The sequence below is a fragment of the Trachypithecus francoisi genome, unplaced genomic scaffold (assembly GCF_009764315.1).
Source record: "Trachypithecus francoisi isolate TF-2019V2 unplaced genomic scaffold, Tfra_2.0 Lachesis_group11, whole genome shotgun sequence".
Lineage (NCBI taxonomy): Eukaryota > Metazoa > Chordata > Mammalia > Primates > Cercopithecidae > Trachypithecus > Trachypithecus francoisi.
In genome coordinates, this window is record NW_022681456.1 from 129,001,844 (window position 1) to 129,012,626 (window position 10,783).

Below are 10,783 nucleotides of genomic sequence, written 5' to 3' on the forward strand. Positions count from 1 at the left end.
CTGCGGCAGTCCAGGCTGACTAATTCAGTGTATTAATATTTCCAAACTGAAATAAACTACAGGTTTCCATTGCTCAGAGGTGGAAGTGTTCTCTGCACAATTCTCCAGCAGGGGGAAATTCCTACGGGGTCTTACCCTCAGCTGTCCAGGAGCTTCCTGAAGAAAAGTCAAAAGGAAGGAAAGGCTTCCTCCAATCTTGTTCAGCTAAAATCTTCATCTTCAGTAATCCTGTGTGATAAAATATTCTGAATATGAGAGTTAACTAAGTTGTGTGTGATGACCTTGTTGGGGCGTTAAACAGTCAGAGTTTAAATTCCAGCTTGGCTACCTACTAAGTGAGCCTCGGTTTCCCCATCACTCATTTTTTCACTGCACATTTATTGAATGTGTGGAAAACAGAGGAGTCATGATGTCTGCCTCTCAGGCTGCCACGCGTGGAACACAGGAGCAGAATTGCTAAGAAGATAGTTCGCTTGGGAACCTGAAGTGGAGATTTCTGTAGCCCAACTAACATTTTCCAACACAGCTTTCTGTGATGAGAATGTGCTCGGCCGGGCATGGTGGAGCGTGCCTGTAATCCCAGCTACTCGGGCAGCTGAGGCACGAGAAGTCCTTAAACCCGGGAGGCAAAGGTTGAAGTGAGCTGAGATCATGTCTCCGCACTCAAGCCTGGACAACAGAATGAGACTCTATCTCAAAACAACAACAACAAACAGTTGGGCAGCCAGGTGCAGTGGCTCACACCTGTATTCCCAGCACTTTGGGAGGCCAAGGCAGGTGGATCACCTGAGGTCGGGAGTTTCAGACCAGCCTGACCAACATGGAGAAACCCTGTCTCTACTAAAAATACAAAATTAGCTGGGCGTGGTGGTGCATGCCTGTAATCCCAGCTACTCGGAAGTCTGAGGCAAGAGAATCACTTGAACCCGGGAGGTGGAGGTTGCGGTGAGCCGAGATCTCGCCACTGCACTCCAGCCTGGGCAACAAAAGCAAAACTCCATCTCAAAAAAAAACAGTTGGGCACAGGGGCTCAGGCCTATAATCCCAGCACACTGAGAGACTGAGGCAGGTGAATCACGTAAGGTCAGAGGTTCGAGATCATCATGGCCAACATGGTAAAAACCTGTCTCTACTAAAAACACAAAAATCGGCCGGGCGCGGTGGCTCAAGCCTGTAATCCCAGCACTTTGGGAGGCCGAGACGGGCGGATCACGAGGTCAGGAGATCGAGACCATCCTGGCTAACACGGTGAAACCCCATCTCTACTAAAAAAAATACAAAAAACTAGCCGGGCGAGGTGGCGGGCGCCTGTAGTCCCAGCTACTCCGGAGGCTGAGGCAGGAGAATGGCGTGAACCCGGGAGGCGGAGCTTGCAGTGAGCTGAGATCCGGCCACTGCACTCCAGCCTGGGCGACAGAGCGAGACTCTGTCTCAAAAAAAAAAAAAAAAAAAAAAAACACAAAAATCAGCCGGGCGTGGTGGCACACACCTGTAATCCCACTTAGGAGGCTGAGGCAGGAGAATCACTTGAACCTGGGAGGTGAAGGTTGCCGTGAGCCGAGATGACACCATGCACTCCAGCCTGGGCAACAGAGCAAGACTCCATCTCAAAAAAAAAAAAAAAGAAAAATGTTCTCCATCTGCACCATCCAGTGTGGTAGTCACTAGCCACATGTGGCTATTGAGGACTTGAACTGTAGCTAGCCTGACTGAAGACCTGAATTTGAATGAATCTGAATGTAAATAACCACATGTTGGCCAGCACAGCTGTGCACCATCTCAGACAGAGATGCCTAGCAACAATTGGATAACACTTGCAGAGCTTGTGAAAGAATTTGGGACTGTGGGAGGGAGCAAGTGTAAATGTGTAAAGTTATGGGAGTTACTAAGTGTGGATTAAGATGACATTAGCCTGGTGTGGTGGCACACACCTGTCGTCCCAGCTATTTGGGAGGCTGAGGCTGAGGAGGAAGGATCGCTTCTACCCAGGAGGTTGGGGCTGCAGTGAGACATGATTGCGCCATTGCACTCAGTCTGGGCAGCAAAACGAGACCATTCTCAAAAATTTATTGGCTGGGCGTGGTAGCTCACACCTATAATCCCAGCACTTTGGGAGGCCAAGGAGGGTGGATTATTTGAGGTCAGGAGTTCAAGCCCAGCCTGGCCAACATGGTGAAACCCCATCTCTACTAAAAGTACAAAATTAGCTAGGCATGGTTTTAGCGCATGCCTGTAGTCCCAGCTCCTCGGGAGGCTGAGCCAGGAGAATCGTTTGAACCCGGGAGGCAGAGGTTGTAGTGAGCTGAGATTGTGCCACTGCACTCCAATCTGGGCCACAGAGTGAGACTCTGCCTCAATAATAATAATTAATTAATAGTAATAATTTCATATGGTTTAAAACTTCTTCTTCTTTTTTTTTTTTTTGAGGCGGAGTCTCGCTCTGTCGCCCAGGCTGGAGTGCAGTGGCCGGATCTCAGCTCACTGCAAACTCTGCCTCCCAGGTTCATGCCATTCTCCTACCTCAGCCTCCCAAGTAGCTGGGACTACAGGCGCCCACCACCTCGTCTGGCTAGTTTTTGTATTTTTTTTTTTTTTTTTTTGAGGCGGAGTCTCGCTCTGTCGCCCGGACTGGAGTGCAGTGGCCGGATCTCAGCTCACTGCAAGCTCTGCCTCCTGGGTTTCCGCCATTCTCCTGCCTCAGCCTCCCGAGTAGCTGGGACTACAGGCGCCCACCGCCTCGCCCGGCTAGTTTTTGTATTTTTAGTAGAGACGGGGTTTCACCGTGTTAGCCAGGATGGTCTCGATCTCCTGACCTCGTGATCCGCCCGTCTCGGCCTCCCAAAGTGCTGGGATTACAGGCTTGAGCCACCACGCCCGGCCAGTTTTTTGTATTTTTTAAATAGAGATGGGGTTTCACTGTGTTAGCCAGGATGGTCTCGATCTCCTGACCTCGTGATCCGCCCGTCTCAGCCTCCCAAAGTGCTGGGGTTACAGGCTTGAGCCACCGCACCCGGCCCCTAAAACTTCTTTTTTAATGATTCCTCCTGGACAGGCATGATGGTGGATGCCTAGAATCCTAGCACTTTGGGAAGCTGAGGTGGGAGGATCACTTGAGTCCAGGAGTTGGAGTCCAGCGTAGGCAACATAGTGAGACCCCATCTCTACAACAAATAAAAAAAATTACTCAGGCATGGTAATTTGGGTCCCATCTGCACAGGAGGCTGAGGCAGGAGGATCACTGGGGCCCAGGAGGTCAAGACTGCAATGAGTCATGATCGTGCCACTGCACTCCACCCTGGGTGACAAAGTAAGACTGTCTCAAAAAAAAAAAAAAAGATTCCTCCCGCGTCTGTCCTGCCCTTCCTATGCCGTTCTGCTTCTATAGTTAACCCACTTTTTAGTCTCCAGTTTCTCAGTGTTTATGCAAAAATAATCATGGGCTTGCAATTTCCCACCCTTTGTGCACAAAAGGAAGCATGCTGTTCTATAGCTCACTTCTCACTGAATGTCTCCTGGAGATATTTCTGCATCAGTCGTCCATACAGTCTTCTTCACACTTGTTTATTCTCCATAGTATTCCATTGTGGGAAGTACCTTAGTGGGTTTTTTCCTCTCTCTCTCTCGTTTTTTTCTTTTTTTTTCCTGAGGCAGTCTCTCTCTGTTGCCCAGACTAGAGTGCAGTGGTGTGATCATGGCTCACTGCAGCCTCGATCTCCCAGCTCAAGTGATTCTCCCATTTCAGCCTCCTGAGTAGCTGGGACTACAGGCATGTGCCCCCATACCTGGCTGATTTTAAAAAGCTTTTATTTGTTTGTTTTTTGTAGAAACAGGGTCTTGATATGTTGCCCAGGCTGGTGTCAAAGTCCTGGGCTCAAGCGATACTCCTGCCTGGGCCTCTTAACGTACTGGGATTAATTACAAGCATAAGCCAACTGCGTCCAGCCTTACCTTAGTGTTTTTAACTAGTCCCCTATTGATAGGCAATTTGCACATTAATAATGTGTGGGTTTTGGTTTTTTTTTTTTGAGACAGGGTCTTGCTCTGTCCCTAGAGTGAAGTGCGGTGGTGCAATCCTAGTGCACATAAGCAATCCTCCTACCTCAGCCTCCCAAGTAGCTAGGAATACTACTGGTGTGTGTCGCCATCCCTGGCCCAAAGATTAAATTTATGTATCTCTATCTCTCTAAATATCTGATATAGAACAACATATGACTGACCAAAGGCAAAGATCAGGAAACCTTTTTTTTTTTTTTTTTTTTTTTTTTTTTTTTTTTGAGACGGAGTCTTGCTCTGCCGCCCAGGCTGGAGTGCTGTGGCCAGATCTCAGCTCACTGCAAGCTCCGCCTCCCGGGTTCACGCCATTCTCCTGCCTCAGCCTCCCGAGTAGCTGGGACTACAGGCGCCCGCCACCTCGCCCGGCTAATTTTTTTTGTATTTTTTAGTAGAGACGGGGTTTCACTGTGTTAGCCAGGATGGTCTCGATCTCCTGACCTCGTGATCCGCCCGTCTCGGCCTCCCAAAGTGCTGGGATTACAGGCTTGAGCCACCGCGCCCGGCCAGGAAACCTTTTTCAAGGTCACATTCTACTTTAGCCTGATCTACTTTGTCCTAAGTATGCATCAGTACTTTGGAAATGGAACTTAGACCCACCTTTCTGTTGTTGTTGTTGTTGTTGAGACAGAGTCTCGCTCTGTCACCCAGGCTGGAGTGCAGTGGTGCAATCTTGGCTCACTAGAACCTCCGCCTCCCAGGTTCAACTGATTCTTGTGCCTCAGCCTCCCGAGTAGCTGGGATTACAGGCGTGCACCACCACGTCTGGCTAATTTTTGTATTTTTAGTAGAGATGGGGTTTCACCATTTTGGCCAGACTGGTCTCAAATTCCTGACCTCAAGTGATCTGCCTGCCTTGGCCTCCCAAAGTGCTGGGATTACAGGCATGAGCCACCGCACCCACACGCAGCCTAGACACACTTTAAAAATGTTGCTCTAATTCTTAGCCCTCTTCTGCCAGTCACCCTCCTTTCTCCTCAAACCATTCTTCCTTCCTAATCTTCCTACTCCCAAACTACAGAAGAAAGAGAACTGCTGGATAATTCTTCTTGAAACACTTGAGATTCATGACAAGGGGCAGAATCTAGGTAGAAAGTGCTTAACTAGATGTTAAACCCTGTGGCTTGCGCCCCAATATTAAACCAAAAAGGTACAGTAAAAGCTGGTGATAGACCAGGAAAAAGCCTGCCCCCTCCTATGCCCCCAGCTTTACCCCCATGTGGCTTAGGTCATGGCCAAAGCCATGTTGGGGCAGTGTCGAAGGAGCTCAGGGCTGATGGACCAAAAGACAAGGCATATCCAGAAAGAATCTTGGAGGCCGATTTCGTATTTGAAATACTTCAAAAATTTCCATCAACATCAGGGCTAATATTTGCATAGGCTGTTACTTCAAGTAAAAACACAGATGGGTACAAGGTGAGGAAAGGGAGGTAGGATCAGGGCTGGGCTAGCACTGGCGTGTGAAGTAACCCGGTTAAACCATGCTGTGCTTCTGTCCTGTCCTATTGTCTCTGGAAAACCATCTAAATTTGCTTTATAAACATGTATAAGCCATTCTGTATAAGTGCATGGCTAAGAAGATCATTGTTCTGTTAAGTTTTTTCTTTTTCCTTTTTTTTTTTTTGAGATGGAGTCTTGTCTGTTGCCCAAGCTGGAGTGCGGTGGCGCGATCTCAGCTCACTGCAAGCTCCATCTCCCCGGTTCACGCCATTCTCCTGACTCAGCCTCCCCAGCAGCTGGGACTACAGGCGCCCGCCACAACACCCGGCTAACGTTTTTTTTTGTATTTTTAGTAGAGACAAGGTTTCACCGTGTTAGCCAGGATGGTCTCGATCTCCTGACCTCGTGATCCACCCACCTCGGCCTCCCAAAGTGCTGGGATTACAGGCGTGAGCCACCGCGCCCGGCCCTGTTAAGTTTTTTCTTAGAGACAGGGTTTCACGCCAGGCTGGAGTGCAGTGGTACAATCTTGGCTCACTGCAGCCTCCTAGGCTCAAGCCATCCTCCCACTAAAGCCTCCGGAGTAGCTGAGACTACAGGCTCATGCCACAGTGCTTGGCTGATTTATTTTTGTAGAGATGGGGTCTCCCTATGTTGCCCAGGCTGGTCTGGGAACTCCTGGGCTCAAGCGATCCTCCCACCTTAGCCTTCCAAAGTGCTGAGATTACTGTTGTGAGCCACCATTCCCAGCTCATTGTTTTATTTTGAAAGAACATTAATAAAAATGATGGCTGGGTATGATGGCTCACACCTGTAATCCCAGCACTTTGGGAGGCTGAGGTGGGAGGATTGCTTGAGCCCAGGAGTTCGACACCAGCCTGGGCAACATGATGAAACCCCATCTCTACAGAATACAAAAAAAAAAAAAAAAATTACCTGGGCGTGGTAGCTCACGCCTGTATCCCAGCAGCTCGGGAGACTGAAATGGGAGGATCACTTGAAGGTTAAGGCTGCAGTAAGATCATGCCACTGCCGTCGAGCCTAGGTAACAGAGTGAGACCCTGCCTCAAATTAAAAAAAAAGATAATATAGATATCTGCCACTAAGTGTTTATTCTGTGCCAGCCAAATCCTGGGCATTTTACCTGGAATACCTTAACTAGTTTCTTTCTTTCTTTTTTTTTTTTTTTGAGACGGAGTCTCGCTCTGTCGCCCAGGCTGGAGTGCAGTGGCGCGATCTTGGCTCACTGCAAGTTTCACCTCCCAGGTTCATGTCATTCTCCTGCCTCAGCCTCCCGAGTGGCTGGGACTACAGGCGCCCGCCACTACGCCCGGCTAATTTTTTGTATTTTTAGTGGAGACGGGGTTTCACCGTGTTGGCCAGGATGGTCTCGATCTCCTGACCTCGTGATCTGCCCACCTTGGCCTCCCAAAGTGCTGGGATTACAGGCGTGAGCCACCGCACCTGGCACCTTAGATAGTTTCTAAACTCCAGAAATATTAGTGTTCGCAGGCTTTCAGAAGAGAGCCGTGGTATAACACGAGGTGCTTGGTAAATGCATGGTAATGTGGTCGGCTTGCTGTTTTCACTCAGGCCTGGTGACTTCCCCACCTGTGCGGGGTCTGCCCATTTTAACGCACTTGCAACATGCATTCCTGGACAGTAGGTGGCGCCATGGAACCACCTACAGTTCCCACCGCACACCTTCATTTGTGGCAGCCCGTTTCTGTTGGATGACAGGAGTCTATTGGTTGATAAAAAAGACTGTGAGACTTTTTTTTTTTTTTTTTTTTTGAGACGGAGTCTCGCTCTGTCGCCCAGGCTGGAGTGCAGTGGCCGGATCTCAGCTCACTGCAAGCTCCGCCTCCCGGGTTTACGCCATTCTCTCGCCTCAGCCTCCCGAGTAGCTGGGACTACAGGCGCCCGCCACCACGCCCGGCTAGTTTTTTTTGTATTTTTTAGTAGAGACGGGGTTTCACTGTGTTAGCCAGGATGGTCTCGATCTCCTGACCTCGTGATCCGCCCGTCTCGGCCTCCCAAAGTGCTGGGATTACAGGCTTGAGCCACCGCGCCCAGCCTAAGACTGTGAGACTTTTAAAGCATATCCATTGCCAGTGATAATGAGGAGACATAAGCAGGAAAGGAGGCAAAATGATCCCATATGCCAGTGGTCAGGAAACATGTCTCAGGAGGTGGCACAGAAACTGGCAAGTCCTTGGCATGCCCCTGGCTGGGGCCTGCATGGGCCAGGCTAAGACAACTGTGGACTGAAGAGAAGCAGGTGTTAGACGTGCAGACAATTCCCCGGCAGGAGCTGGAGGCCGAGGAAAAAGGCAGCTTGCAACATGCTGGAGTTTTCTCTAGGAGCAAGCTGTGTGTGTCTTGAGAGAATTGCTTAGTTGCTATAACCAAATGGACAAATGTCAAGTTGGCTAATAAATCGTAGTTGGTAGAATAAAGAGGACATTTCTCAGTACACAATCCTGTTTTTTCCACAATTCCAGTCTCCTCTCCATGGTGCCTTCACTGAGGCAATCTCTGCTTTCCCTGAGCTCTGTGTCACCTCTCCTGCGAGTCATCCTTAGCCATCAACAGCATGAAGCTGTCCAGGGGTAACCAGTGAGTTCAGCTCAAAACAGGGGAATGCCAGAGTGTTGTCAGCATGAGTGGGGAGAAACATGTAATTCAAGAATGTAAAAGGGCACGTAGTTCAAAGCCTCTCAATCTATAAAGGAGGCACGTGGCAAATCATTGGCAGAAATAGGGTCAGAACCCAGGAAGATTTTGCCTTAGTCGAACCATCACTTTATTTTGCACTTATAATGCTGGTCTCAAGGAAGTGAATTGATGCTAGTTAATTTCTTTTTTTTTTTGAGACGGAGTCTCGCTCTGTCACCCAGGCTAGAGTGCTGTGGCCGGATCTCAGCTCACTGCAAGCTCCGCCTCCTGGGTTTCCGCCATTCTCCTGCCTCAGCCTCCCGAGTAGCTGGGACTACAGGCATCTGCCACCTCGCCCGGCTAGTTTTTTGTATTTTTTAGTAGAGACGGGGTTTCACCGTGTTAGCCAGGATGGTCTCGATCTCCTGACCTCGTGATCCGCCCGTCTTGGCCTCCCAAAGTGCTGGGATTACAGGCTTGAGCCACCGCGCCCGGCCATTTTCTTCTATGATCTATTAAACTGATCAAAAAGAGCCTTTTGCAGGCCTGTTTTTAGACTTGCAGTTGACACTTGCTGAAATCTTTCATGTTAATGCCCACCAGTATGTCCCTGATCACTAGTGTACAAAACTGTGTCACAAAGAGTCTATTTGGGCCAAGCATGGTGGCTCGTACCTGTGATCCCAACACTCTGGGATGCCAAGGGGAGAGGATTGCTTGAGCCCAGGAGTTCAAGACCAATCTGGGCAACATAATGAAACCCTATCTCTACCAAAAATTTAAAAATTAGTTGGTGGTGGTGGACGGCTGTAGTCCCAGCTACTCAGGAGACTGAGGTGGGAGGATGGTGTGAGCCCAGGAGGCAGAGGTTGCAGTGAGCCAAGATCACACCACTGCACTCCAGCCTGGGAAACAGAGCCAGACCCTGTCTCAAAAAGACAGAAAACCTGGCCAGCCATGCACCTTAGCCAAAGAGAATCATATGAAAAAGAAAACAATTCACATTGTGCATGTTGAAGACTTAAAAAAAAAAAAAAAAAAAAGGAAAAATCAAGCTGTAAGAATTGATTCCAGCTCTTGTCCTGATTTTTAGGCTCTTCTTGCTTCTTTCCATGTGTTTATCACTGTGACACTGATAAGAGCCAGAGAGCCTAGGAAAGCTTTGTGGACACTTTTTTTTTTTTTTTTGAGACAGAGTCACATACAGGCTGGAGTGCAGTGGCACAATCTTGGCTCACTGCAGCCTCTGCCTTCTCAGTCCAAGTGATTCTCCTGCCTCAGCCTCCCAAGCAACTGAGATTACAGGCACCCGCCAACACACCCAGGTAATTTTTGTATTTTTAGTAGAGACAGGGTTTTGCCATGTTGGCCTGACTGGTCTGAACTCCTGACCTCAAATAATCCTCCCACCTCGGCCTCCCGAAGTGCTGGACATGAGTCACCACACCCAGCAATTTTTTTTCAACTTCTGAACATACGGCAGCTTTCAAATGTGAAGGCCGGGCACGGTGGCTTATGCCTTTAATTCTAGCACAAGGACAAGGTGGGAGGATCACTTCAGCCCAGGAGTTCGAGCCTGGAAAACATAGTGAAACCCTGTCTTTACTTTAAAACAAAAAATTAGCCAGTCTTGGTGGCACATGCCTGTTGTTCTAGCTACTCAGGAGGCTGAGGTGGGAGGATCCCTTGAGCTCAGGAAGTTGAGGCTGCGGTGGGCCAAGATCATACCACTGCACTCCAGCCTGGACAACGGGAATGAGACCCTGTCTCAAAAAAATAAAATAAAATAAACAGGCCAGGCGCGGAGGCTCACGCCTGTAGTCCCAGCTACTCGGGAGGCTGAGGCAGGAGAGTCGCTTGAACCCAGGAGGTGGAGGTTGCAGTGAGCCGAGATCGCCCCACTCCACTCCAGCCTGGCAACAGAGCCAGATTCCGTCTCAAAAAAAAAAAAAAAAAAAAAAAAAGACTGGGTGCAATGGCTCACACCTGTAATCCCAGCACTTTTGGAGGCCAAGGTGAGACCAGCCTGCAGCCTGGCCAACATGGTGAAACCTCTTCTCTACTTAAAATACAAAAATTTAACTGGGTATAGTAGCGCACGCCTGTAGTCCCAGCTACTCAGGAGGCTGAGGCAAGAGAATTGCTGAAACGTGGGAGGCGGAGGTTGCAGTGAGCCGAGATCACCCCCACTGCACTCCAGCCTGGGTGACAAAGCAAGACTCCATCTCAAAAAACAAAAACAAGAAGTTAACACTCAAAGGCAAGCGATGGGGTCTATTTCACTATTAGATAGTTCATTTGTGTTGCTGCTGAACCAGTAAGGAATGACAACAAATCCGGGAAGCTGACCCGGGCAGGCATCCAAAGAATATACACTCGACCCTCCGGCCCTGCTAAGCTCAGCTATTGGTCCCGTCTTCTGTCCAGACGCCCCGGCCATCACGTGTAGTGTGTCTAGGTAGCCTCTGAACACAGCCTTCTTAGTCTGCAGATTCCTGCTCTGCATCAGGATGACATGTTTGTTAGTCATCACCTGGTTTTAAAGAACTGATGTGCTCACTGTTACCAAAACTTTTTTTTTTTTTTTTTGAGGCAAGGGTCTCACTCTGTGGCCCAGGGTGGAGTGCAGTGCTGT